This window comes from Syngnathoides biaculeatus, chromosome 19, assembly GCF_019802595.1.
Source record: "Syngnathoides biaculeatus isolate LvHL_M chromosome 19, ASM1980259v1, whole genome shotgun sequence".
NCBI classification, from domain to species: domain Eukaryota; kingdom Metazoa; phylum Chordata; class Actinopteri; order Syngnathiformes; family Syngnathidae; genus Syngnathoides; species Syngnathoides biaculeatus.
In genome coordinates this window covers 881,188-894,622 of record NC_084658.1, presented here as the reverse complement: position 1 = coordinate 894,622, position 13,435 = coordinate 881,188, and positions in this window count along the sequence as shown.

The window sequence follows — 13,435 nt, the reverse complement described above, 5'->3', positions numbered from 1 at the left end:
GCAGGGAGTGCTGGAGCCTATCCCAGCTGCCAACGGGTAGGAGGCAGGATACACCCTCAATTGGTTGCCAGCCAGGGCACATGGAGACAAACAACCGCACTCACAATCACACCTAGGTGCAACTTAGAGTGTCCAATTAATGTTGCATGTTTTTGGGATGTGGGAGGAAACCGGAGTGCCTGGAGAAAACCCACGCAGACACAGGGAGAACATGCAAACTCCACACAGGCAGGTCCGGGATTGAACCCGGGACCTCTGAACTTTGAGGCCAATGCTTTACCAGCTGCTCCACCGTGCCGCCTTAATACAAATACAAATATTTATATAAATGACCCCTGGTTTTACACAAACTCGCATTCATTAACTATGAGTGAAAACAAAAGTCCCTCCTCAAGCCGTCACCTTATCGTGGTGGATGGTTTTGTGTTTCCCGATGCTCCCAGGAGCTATGTTGTCTGGGGCTTCATGCCCCAAGTAGGGTCACCTATGGCAAACAGGTCCTAGGTGAGGGACCAGACAAAGTACAACTCCAAAACCCCTATGACGACTACAAAAAATTGGATCTTGGTTTCCCTTGCCTGGATGTGGGTCACCGGGGCCCCCCTCTGGAGCCAGGCCTGGAGGTGGGGCTCGAACGCGAGCGCCTGCTGGCCGGGCCTCCACCCAGTGGGCTCGGCCGCGCATAGCCAGAAAGGGTAACATGGGTCCCCCTTCCCATGGGCTCACCACCTGTGAGAGGGGCCATAGGGGTTGGGTGCAATGTGAGCTGGGTGGTGGCCAAAGGCGGGGACCTTGGTGATCCGATCCCCGGCTACAGAAACTAGCTCTAGGGACATGGAATGTCACCTCTTTGGCAGGGAAGGAGCCCGAGTTGGTGCATGAGGTCAGGAAGTTCCGACTAGATATAGTTGGACTCGCTTCTACGCAGTGCTTGGGCTCTGGCACCACTCCTCTTCAGAGGGGCTGGACTCTATTCCACTCTGCAGTTGCCCACTGGGAGAGACGCCGAGCAGGTGTGGGTATACTAATTACACCACAGCTTGGGGCCTGTACGCTGTGCTGTAGTGTGAAGTGGCTGGGATGAGAATCAGCACCTCCAAGTCTGAGACTATGGTCCTCAGTCGGAAAAGAGTGGCATGCTCTCTCCAGGTCGGGGATGAGATCCTTCTTCAAGTGGAGGAGTTCAAGTATCTTGGGATCTTGTTCACGAGTGAGGGAAGAATGGAGCGGGAGATCGACAGACAGATCGGTGCAGGGTCTGCAGTGATGTGGACTTTGTATCGGTTCGTTGTGGTCAAGAGGGAGCTCAGTCGAAGCTCTCAGCATCATACCCTCACTTATGAGCATGAGCTGTGGGTCATGGCCGAAAGAACAAGATCCCGGATACAAGCGGTCGAAATTAGTTTCCTCCGCAGGGTGTCTGGGCTCTCCCTTAGAGATAGGGTGAGAAGCTCGATCATCCAGGAGGGGTTTAGTGTTGAGCTGCTACTCCTGCACATTGAGAGAAGCCAGATGAGGTGGCTAGGGCATCTGATTCGATGCCTCCTGGACACCTCCCTGATGAGGTGTTCCAAGCATGTACCACCGGAAAGAGACACCAGGACACACTGCTGAGACTATGTTTCTCGGCTAGCTTGGGAACGCCTCGGGATCCCTCCAGAAGTGCTGGAAGAAGTGGCTGAGGAAAGGGAAGTGTGGGTATCCCTGATGAAGCTACTTCCCCTGCGACCAGACCCGGAAAAGCGGTAGATAATGGATGGATGGATCAAAAAGAAGAAGAAGAAGATGAAAAAGACGATGGTGAGACGGTAGGTGAACACGGAAGCATATTCGGCCACACGTTAACGTTTTGCGAAATCCATCAATCTTTTCAGCTGGTATTAAATACAAATACCAATATTTAAATAAATGACCCCTGGTTTTACACAAACTCGCATTCATTAAAGGGAAACTCCGGTGGTTTGGAGTAACAATGTATCCAATAGGTTACGTAATATGTACTCTATCTTGATAATGTGATGTTAAATCCTAGTCAGAAACAACTCTTTTAACGTTTAATTTTATGTATTCACTGAACTGCAGCCAAATCTAATAAAGGACTTTTCCAGGTTATCCCAGGTGTAGGTATTGGGCTTTTCCTGTGGAATGTTTAAGTGTAAATGGACTTGGTTACTTTGTCCTTTGTGTTAGCTTGAATATGGTAAGTGATATAGAACTTACAATACCTGGGTATACCTAAATATACCCATGGTTTAACAGCTGCTGGGAGCAGCTATTTGATCCCTAGCCTTGCTGATACATCGACAGTCCAAGGTGATGTGATGTGGTGTTGTCATTCTTAAAAAAACTGATCTGAAATACACACAGAAAGGCATTTTGTTCCAAAATAAGTTCAAACGGATGACATCATTGAGGAACTTAAATGCTGGAAATTTTACATTGTTAAATAGTATTTGGATTTGTTGATTACAAGTGAATGTGTATATTGTGAACATTTTTATGTTCACATTCAGATATCTTACACCACGGAAAAACCAATAGATTTTGGTCTACAATTAAAGTTAGAGCGCTAATGACCGGGAAGTGGCAATGGGAGGGAGAGGTTAAAAAGGCACTGAACAGAATGAAAAATGGAAAGACAGTTGGACCTAATGACACACCAGTTGAAGTAAGGAAGCAATTTGGTGAGGTGGCTGTGGAGTTTTTGACCAACTTATTCAATAGAACACTAGCGGGAGAAAAGATGCCAGAAGAATGGAGGAAAAGTGTGCGAGTCCCCATTTTTAAGAACAAAGGCGATGTACAGAACTGTGGAAACTACAGAGGAATCAAGATGATGAGGCACACAATGAAATTATGGGAAAGAGTAGTGGAGGCTAGACTCAGGACAGAAGTATTGGCGAGCGAATATATGGTTTCATGCTGAGAAACAGTACCACAGATGCATTATTTGCCTTAAGGATGCTCGTGGAAAAGTTCAGAGAAGGTCGGAAGAAGCTTCATTGTGTCTTTGTTCACCTAGAGAAAGCCTATGACAGAGTACAAAGGGAGGAAATGTGGTACTGCCTGAGTAAATCTGGTGTGGCAGGGAAATATGTTAGAATAGTACAGGACATGTATGATGGCAGCAGAACAATGGTGAAGTGTGCCGCAGGTGTGACAGAAGAATTTAAGGTGGAAGTGGGACTGCATCAGGGATCAGTTCTGAGCCCCTTCCTGTTTGCTGTGGTAATGGATAGGCTGGCAGATGAAGTTAGACTGGAATCCCCTTCGACCATGATGTTCGCAGATGATATCGTAATGTGGAGTGAATGTAGGGAGCAGGTGGAGGAACAATTAGAAAGATCGAGAGATGCACTGCAAAGGAGAGGAATGAAGATTAGCCGAAGTAGTACAGAATATACGTGTGTGAATGAGACTCCAGGGAGAAGTGATAGCGAGGGTGGACGACTTCAAATAGTTAGGGTCAACAATCCAGAGCAATGGTGAATATGCTAAGGAAGTGAAGAAACGGGTCCTAGCAGGTTGGAACAGCTGGCGGGAGGTGTCTCGTACGTTATGTGACAGAGGAGTCTCTGCTCGGTTGAAAGGCAAAGTTTCTAAAACAGTGGTGAGGCCGGCCATGATGTACGGATTAGAGATGGTGGCACTGCAGAGACAAAGGAAGCAGAACTGGAGGCAGCAGAAATAAATATGTTGAGGTTCTCGCTCGGAGTGAGCAGGTTGGATCGGATTATAAATGAGCTCATTAGAGGGACAGCCAAATTGGATGTTTTGGAGACAAGGTTTGAGAGAGCAGACTTCGATGGTTTGGACATGTCCAGAGGTGAGAGAGTGAATATATTGGTAGAAGGGTGCTGAGGATGGAGCTGGCAGGCAAAAGATCAAGAGGAAGACCAAAGAGAAGGTTGGTGGATGTTGTGAGGAACGACATGAGGGCACGTGGTGTTAGAGAGGAGGATGCAGGAGATGGGCTTAGATGGAAAATGATGACACGTTGTGGTTACCTCTAATGGGATAAGGCGAAAAGAAAAGGAGAAAAATCACCATTAATCAGAAGACAGTTTTTAAAAAAATGAAACTACTTAGCGTGTCGCCAAGTTAGCAAAAATACAAAAAAATACAACGCTACATCATGAGGTGTATACCATCAAATGAGATGAATCTGTTAACGCTTCATAATGCCCGTTCATTTTATTACAGAGGATCAGAAAGAAGACACAATGATGGAGTTTGTTTCATTATTAATAAAAGTATCGCCAATTACATTGCCAGCGTCAAAAGGGTATCACCACATATACTATTTCTATGAGAACGTTTGCTTCAATTAATACAGCAATATGTGGTGATGTGGTGAAAGATTTATCCCGTCTTTATTGTTAACCGAACCACAAATTTCTAATAATCATGGCTGACTTTAACACCAGGGTAGGCCTTTTCTCTCCTGAGAAATCAATTGGATCCAACAGAATAGGATCAAGAGAAGGAAGAGGATTTTGAGAAGAATTTGTTAAACAAGAAGGCTTACACTTGATGAAATTGTTCTTGCACAAGAAATGAACAGAAAGTGGACAAGGAAAAGCCCTAAATCTAAAACTAGCCTCATAGATTATCATATTTTACGGTCAATGTCATGCACTGGTTGATAAACTGCGGCCACTTTCTGTAGGGTTATTTATCTTCCATACACTAGCTGCACCGGAACATACAGCGCGGACATAATACCGTTTGCACCGATATGTTGTGAAATAAGATATTCACAGAAGGACTTCGTAAAGAGATAGCGAAGGTGGACGACTGCGTATACTTGGGGTCAACAATACAGAGCAATGGAGAGTGTGGTAAAGAAGTGAAGAAACGGGTGCAAGGGGGGTGGAACAGTTGGCGGAAGGTGTCTGCGTGCTCTATGTGACAGAAGAGTATCCGCCAGGGTGAAGGGCAAAGTTTATAAAACAGTGGTGAGTGGCCATGATGTACGGATTAGAGACGGTGGCTCTGAAGAAACAACAGGAAGCAGAACTTGAAGTAATAGAAATGAAGATGCTGAGGTTCTCGCTTGGTGTGAACAGGTTGGATAGGATTAGAAATGAGGTCATTAGAGGGACAGCCAAAGATGGATGTTTTGGAGACAAGGTTAGAGAGAGCAGACTTTGATGGTTTGGACATGTTCAGAGGCAAGAGAGTGAGTATGTTGGCAGAAGGCTGCTGAGGATGGAGCTGCCAGGCAAAAGAGCAAGAGGAAGACCAAAGAAAAGGTTGATGGATGTTGTGGGGGAGGACATGAGGACAGTGGGTGTTAGGAGGATGCACGGGATAGGCTTAGATGGAAAAAGATGTCATGCTGTGGCAACCCCCAAGAGGCCTCGTAGCTCAGTGGTTAGAGCACTGATTTGGTAAACCAGGGGTTGTGGGTTCGTATCCCACTGGGGCCTCCACTCCCTGAGAAGGGTTGTGTCAGGAAGGGGATCTGGCGTAAAAATTGTGCCAAACATATATATGCGTTCATCTGAGATAATATGCTGTGGCAACCCCAAGCCGAAAGATAAAGAAGACAGAAAGACTTTGTAAATGTTTATTATTTCCAAACAGTGACTATAACACGTCAGTAAAACAGCTCAAATATAATAGAAAAGTTATTGTTTTTATTCATCTTCTCCTGTTCACTGAAACCACTAAAGTCGTCTTCTTCAGTATCTGAGTTGAAGAGCCTCAGAACGTCTTTGTCACACACCATTTCAGTCTCTCTGTCACTATCAATGTCATTTTAATATCGAGACAGTTACTAGTAAAGTTGTTGTGTTCTCCTTACATAGAATTCAGCCTTTCGAAATCCATTGGTGATGATTCTCTCACACTGCTACTCCCATTTAGGATCCACTGGCAGACCTCAGAAAAGAATCACCTTTGCATATGTCCAGATTTTGTGAAATACTTTAATTACTTTTTTTTCCTCAATTTGAATTTTTCAGTTACTAACTCGGGGCTGGGAAGTTTAGTCCCTTTTGGAAATTCCAGGTCGATGTTTGCTTAGAGTGAGCTGAAGTGAAGATGTGAAGCTGTGAAATACGTGATAGACGTCTGACACAAAAGGCAGAGTGGCTGGTCGTTGCACTCAACAACAACAACAACAAAAAAGAGCTCTGCTGCTTTCCTAAAAACGTCTTATGTTCATCCACATATATTTGTTTAACTCTCCATTTTTCCCCAGCATTATGGGAAAACACCATGCTAACCTTTTCTGCTGCGTTAACGTGACCGTTGTCGGGAGACGTCTCCATGCTGAGGCCATCCTGCTCGGGGTTAACTGTTCCTTCTCTTGTTGCACAGATGAGCTGGGTGGCAGGAACACTAAAGCCACTCTTTCCCGGTCGCCATTGCGCATTTCCCCCCTTATCCTTCCGTTGCCTTATTGTCTCACTTATCTATCGACACACGCATACACTGAGCTTGTTGGCAAAATACCCGTAACAACCATTATAAACACAAGCAAAGGGCGCACACAAATACCATAATAAACACAAGCAACGCTCGCAACTACCGTAATGAACTATGCTTTCATGCCTTCAAGAGAGCCGCTCAAAAGGAAGCAAAGAGCCACATGCGGTTCGAGAGCCGCGGGTTGACCACTCCTGCTCTATGCTATTTTTTTACCCGTTTTCGGGGCCAATTTGAATCCTAATTAAAATCAAGCTGGAGTGTTTGAGCTGTTTAAAGTATCCTCTCAGGGTTATCACAATTGGTCCTGTCTGTTGTCAAGACTACTGAAATCTTCACTTCCCCCAATATTATGCGACAAATGGACACACACACCAGCCAAAAAAGTTCCAAAAATCACCCTGGCGTTATACGTTTGGATGTTTCCTCTGAAACATACATCTCGACCCAATGTCCCTCGGGAGGCGCCGTTGGTCCTCCTCGCACTGCTCTTCTTGGTCTTCTTCGTAGTGTAAAAAGAAAAACATACATTATAAAGGGGAACAGTTAAAGTCACAGTAAATGTATAATTGACAGTGAAAATATAGCATTAAATATTCATGAATGCACATTTGTATTCATAATTGAGAAAGTTATACCGTGTTTTGATTTACTGCTGCAATTCCTCTTTTACAATTCCTGTTCTCCTCTCAACCACGTTGTTGGTGCTCTAGCAATATATTTAACCCTCTTAGCACTCACCCCATTTTCTCCCAGATGTTCATAACATAACATTCATAAAACGTGCCAGGATTTTCACAGTACCAAATCCCCAGTTCCTCCAAGTATAACCGCAATTCCCATAATGCAGTGCTACGTGCACTTCCAGCCTGCTGTCTACGCTCAGGCAAGGCACACCAGCCACCCGGCTGGGCACACCTCAGAGCATTCCCCCACACGGGGTCCGCTACGCACACACATTGCACTCACTTCTTGTGAGGTATTCACAACAAAACAGACGACCTTCCCTCCTTGCACATGCACAACTCCACTTGGCCGATCACCGTCCACATAAATAAACATCTTCCATCAGATCAGCTGTGTCACAACTCACTCTAATCTCTTCAAAACATCTCTGATGTCCCCAACATCACAGTCCACCATCGGACAAATCCAACCACTGAGTCGAGATGAGATGGCCAACACTCCCATTTGATTACGCATTCTCTGCAAAGCCTCCATGCCCCCCTGTCATCCGTACGTGATAACCCATGGACTCTCCATACATGTTTGTCTCCGGCTCTCTTGCTTAACGTTCTTGTTTCTAATTTCCCCGTATCATTTAATTATTATTTTATAACTAATGGGTATCCACTAAGGCGCTTATCAGTCTATATATTTATCATAGTCATATCACTGAGACTACACATTCACTCTTCTTCTTTGTTCAGCTTGTACTGTTAAGGGTCGCGGCAGCGTGTCATCTTTTTTCATCAAAGCCCATCTCCTGCATCTTCCTCTTTAAAACCAACTGCCCTCATGTCTTTCATCACAACATCCATCAACCTCTTTGGTCTTCCTCTCGCTCTTTTGCCTGGCATGTCCAAACTATCGAAATCTGCTCTCTCGAACCTTGTGTTCAAAACCTCCAACTTTGGCTGTCCCTTTGAGCGTATTTCGAATCCTATCCAACCTGCTCACTCCGAGAGAGAACCTCAACATCTTCATTTCTGCCACTTCCAGCTCTGCTTCCTGTTTTCTCTTCAGTGCCACCATCTCTAATCCGTACATCATGGCCGGCTTCACGACTGTTTTATAACCTTTGCCCTTTATCCCAACAGAGACTCTTCTGTCAAATGTCACGACCCATCGATACGGAGGAGGACCCAAATGCAGGACTCCGGAGACGCAGAGGGAGTTTGGGAAAAGTGTTTATTCGTTCCAAGGTGGAGGATCAGGCAGACAGTCAAGTAGAGCAGCGGTAACTACGACATCAGGCGTAGAGAGCAGGTCTGCGGGGAAGCAGGGGTCAGACGGGAGGTTGATCAGAGATAGCAGGAGTATCAAAGACGTCAAGGGGTTATACACAGGGGTTAATCACTGCCGATGAGGCACAGGTGTGCGGGGAACCGCACAGCCAGGGCTGGACCGGCAGGACCATGACATCACATGACAGACCAGACATCTTCCATCAGCTGTTCCAACCTGCTTGGACCCGCTTCTTCAGTGCCTGCCCACACTCACCATTGTCTGGATCAGTGGTCCCCAAACTTTTTCCTGTGAGGGCCACATAACTTTTCGGTTCTCTGATGGGGGGCTGGGTTCAGTTTGTAACAGAAAAAGTGTGACTGCAGGAGTACCTAAACGTAAAACTGTGTTTTCCAGAAACCCACACAAAACCAAATAATCTTTTCCAGATTCTTCACAGAAGAAAACTAACACTATTTATGAAATAAATAACTAAACCCTTCTTGGGTTCTTCATATAAAAAAAAAGCCAGGAAATAAATTTGATGATGATCATGTGTGGACAAATTTGAGAAAGGTGAGTTCAATTTCACAATGCACACCCAAACCTAATTGCCACTATAATTGTTGAATCAAGGAATCACTTAAATAGAATCTGTCAGAGAATGCGAACGAGGCTACAAGATCTCAGGAACCAATGCATCATGTCACGATCCAAAGAAATTCAAGAAGAAATGACAAGAAAAGAGATTCAAATCCATCAGTCTGGAAAAGGTTACAAAGCAATTTCCAAGGCTTTGGGGCTCCACCGAACCACTGTCAGAGCCACTATCCTGAAACGGAGAAAAATGCGAACAGTGGCAAACCTTCCCAGGAGTTGATGACCAACTAAAATTACTCAAAGAGTACGACGACAACTCATCCAGGTCACAAAAGAACCTCGAACAACATAGAAAGACCTGCAGGCCTCGCTGGTCAGTTAATGTCAGTGTTCATGAGTCTACTGTAAAAAAAAAACTGGCCAAAAATGGCATCCACGGGAGAGTGTCTTGTATTTTGGCAGTACATAAGATAAATATGTTTTGTATTATATGAGATAAAACCTGAGTGAGGAGAATTAAGGTCTGAGCTTAGAAAGTAAGATGGACAAACTCCCTGAGCATGTCCACTTCACAGGAATTATATGGCGATTTGGTGTTTCCACAGTCAGCCACCTCATAGGTGACCACCTGGGGTTATCACTAGGGGTTATAGTTCCAAATCTGCATTTATTTGTTTATCAAAACCAAGTATGCAAGGCTCAAGTCGAAGACAAAGAAGAGGAGGAAACCGGATCCATCGTCAGAAGAAAAAGAGGAATGCACAGAGCCTACAACTGAGTGTAGGGACTTTGAATGTTGGGAGTATGACAGGAAAAGCTCAGGAGTTGGTTGACATGATGATTAGGAGAAAGGTCGATATTCTGTGCATCCAAGAGAGCAGTTGGGAAGGTAGTAAGGCTAGAAGTTTGGGAGCAGGGTTTAAATTATTCTACCATGGAGTAGATGGGAAGAGAAATGGAGTAGGGGTTATTTTAAAGGAAGAGCTGGCTAACAATGTCTTGGAGATGAAAAGAGTATCAGATTGAGTGATGAGACTAAAATTTGAAATTGAGGGTGTTGTGTATAATGTGGTTAGCGGCTATGCCCCACAGGTAGGATGTGACCTAGAGTTGAAAGAGAAATTCTGGAAGGAACTAGATGAAGTAGTTCTGAGCATCCCAGACAGGGAGAGAGTTGTAATTGGTGCAGATTGTAATGGACATATTGGTAAAGGAAACAGGGGCGATGAAGTAGTGATGGGTAAGTACGGCATCCAGGAAAGGAGCTTTGAGGGACAGATGGTGGTGGACTTTGCAAAAAGGATGGAGTTGGCTGTACTGAACACTTATTTCCAGAACAGGGAGGAACATATAGTGACCTACAAGAGCGGAGGTAGAACCACGCAGGTGAATTATATTTTGTGCAGACGATGTAATCTGAAGGAGGTTACTGACTGTAAAGTAGTGGTAGGGGAGAGTGTAGCTCGACAGCATAGGATGGTAGTGTGTAGGATGACTCTGGTGGTGGGTAGGAAGATTAAGAAGACAAAGGGAGAGCAGAGAACCATGTGGTGGAAGCTGAGAAAGGAAGAATGTTGTGCGGCCTTTCGCAAAGAGGTGAGACAGGCTCTCGATGGACAGCAGAAGCTCCTGGAAGACTGGACTACGACAGACAAGGTAATCAGAGAGACAGGCAGGAGAGTATTTGGTGTGTCTTTTGGTAGGAAAGGGGAGAAGGAGACTTGGTGGTGGAACCACAAAATACAGGGAGTCATACAAGGAAAGAGAAGAAGAAGTGGGATACTGAGAGGACTGAGGAGAGGCGAAAGGAGTACATCGAGATGCGACGTAGGGCAAAGGTAGAGGTGGCAAAGGCTAAACAAGAGGCATATGAAGACATGTACACCAGGTTGGACACGAAAGAAGGAGCAAAGGATCTCTACAGGTTGGCCAGACAGAGGGATAGAGATGGGAAGGATGTGCAGCAGGTAAGGGTGATTAAGGCTAGAGATGGAAAGGTGTTGACTGGTGCCAGTAGTGTGCTAAATAGATGGAAAGAATACTTTGAGAAGTTGATGAATGAAGAAAATGAGAGAGAAGGAAGAGTTGAAGAGGCAAGTGTGAAGGACCAGGAAGTGGCAATGATTACGAAGGGCGAAGTCAGAAAGGCACTACAAAAGATGAAAAATGGAAAGGGAGTTGGTCCTGATGACATACCGGTAGAGGTATGGAAGCAATTTGGAGAGATGGCTGTGGAGTTTTTGACCAACTTATTCAACAGAATACTAACGGGTGAAGAGATGCGTGAAGAATGGAGGAAAACTGTTCTAGTTCCCATTTTTAAGAACAAAGGGGATGTTCAGAGCTGTGGGAACTATAGAGGAATAACGTTGATGAGCCACACAATGAAGTTATGGGAAAGAGTAGTGGAGGCTAGACTCAGGACAGAAGTAAGTATCTGCGAGCAACAGTATGGTTTCATGCCTTGAAAGAGTACCACAGATGCATTATTTGCCTTGAGGATGCTAGTGGAAAAGTACAGAGAAGGTCAGAAGGAGCTATAGTGTGTCTTTGTGGATATAGAGAAAGCCGATGACAGAGTACCAAGAGAGGAACTGTGGTACCGCATGCGTAAGTCTGGTGTGGCAGAGAAATATGTTAAAATAGTACAGGACATGTATGATGGCAGCAGAACAATGGTGAGGTGTGCCGTAGGTGTGACAGAGGAATTGAAGGTGGAGGTGGGACTGCATCAGGGATCAGCTCTGAGCCCCTTCCTGTTTGCAGTGGTAATGGATAGGCTGACAGATGAGGTTAGACTGGAATCCCCTTGGACCATAATGTTCGCAGATGATATTGTGATATGCAGTGAAAGCAGGGAGCATGCAGAGGAACAATTAGAAAGATGGAGACATGCTCTGGAAAAGAGAGGAATGAAGATTAGCCGAAGTAAAACAGAATATATGTGTGTGAATGAGAAAAGTGGAGGGGGAAGAGTGAGGCTACAGGGAGAAGAGATGGCGAGGGTGGACAACTTCAAATATTTAGGGTCAACAATACAGAGCAATGGTGAGTGTGGTAAGGAAGTGAAGAAACGGGTCCAAGCAGGTTGGAACAGCTGGCGAAAGGTGTCTGGTGTGTTATGTGATAGAAACGTCTCTGCTAGGATGAAAGGCAAAGTTTACAAAACAGTGGTGAGGCCGGCCATGATGTACGGATTAGAGATGGGGGCACTGAAGAAACAACAGGGAGCAGAACTGGAGGTGGCAGAAATGAAGATGTTTAGGTTCTCGCTCGGAGTGAGCAGGTTGGATAGGATTAGAAATGAGCTCATTTGAGGGACAGCCAAAGTTGGATGTTTTGCTGACAAGGTTCGAGAGAGCAGACATCGATGGTTTGGACATGTTCAGAGGCGAGAGAGTGAGTATATTGGTGGTAGGGTGCTGAGGATGGAGCTGCCAGGCAAAAGGGCGAGAGGAAGACCAAAGAGAAGGTTTATGGATGTGGTGAGGGAAGACATGAGGGCAGTTGGAGTTAGAGAGGAAGATGCAGGAGATAGGCTAAGATGGCAAAAATGACACGCTGTGGCGACCCCTAACGGGACAAGCCGAAAGGAAAAGAAGAAGAAGTATGCAAGGCTCACAGACATCCTGGAGCCAGGAAGGGAGAAGGATGTGGCATAGGTGATGTGAAAGATGAAAGCGGCCTGGCTGGTCAGGGAAGGGGGAACCTTCTGTCCACCCCCAGGGGTCAGGGGGAAGGATTTAAGAAATGGACAGGGGAGCAGTGGGTGAGACTTTTTTTGGGCGGGATATACGAAGGTAACAGACATTTGGATGTGGAGATAAAATACCTGGCTCAAACTTCAGTCTCTGAGAGTGATTCCCCCACTTGTTACCTGGACTCAAGGGGAAAATACACTTCAAGAGTTTCAAAGCGAAAACCCCTGCTGTCTGCAAAGAATACAAAGGCTTGTCTCCCATTTGCCCAAAAAAATCTCAACAATGCTCAAGACTTTTGAGCAACATTCTGTGGACTGACTATTCAAAAATGTAAGTTTTTGGAATGTGTGTGGCCTGTTACATCTGGTGTAAAAATGCCATAACATTTGATAAAAAGAACATGATGGCAACAGTGAAGTATAGCTGTGGCAATATCATGGTCTTCGCCTGCTTTGCTCACTCAGGACCAGGACAACTTGTTGTGATTGATAGAACAATGAGTTCTGCTGTGTACCAGAAAATCCTGAAGGAGAACATCCAGCCCTTAAACTCAAGTGCTCTTGGATCATGCAGCAGGACAACAATCTGAAACACACCAGCAAGTCCATCTCTGAGTGGCAAAAAAACCCCAAACAAAGTTAAGGTTTTGGAATGGCCAAGTCAAAGTCCAGATTTAGATCCAATTGAGATGCTGTGGTGTGACCTTAAATGGACAGTTTATGATAGAAAACCCTCCAATATGGTGAAGTTGA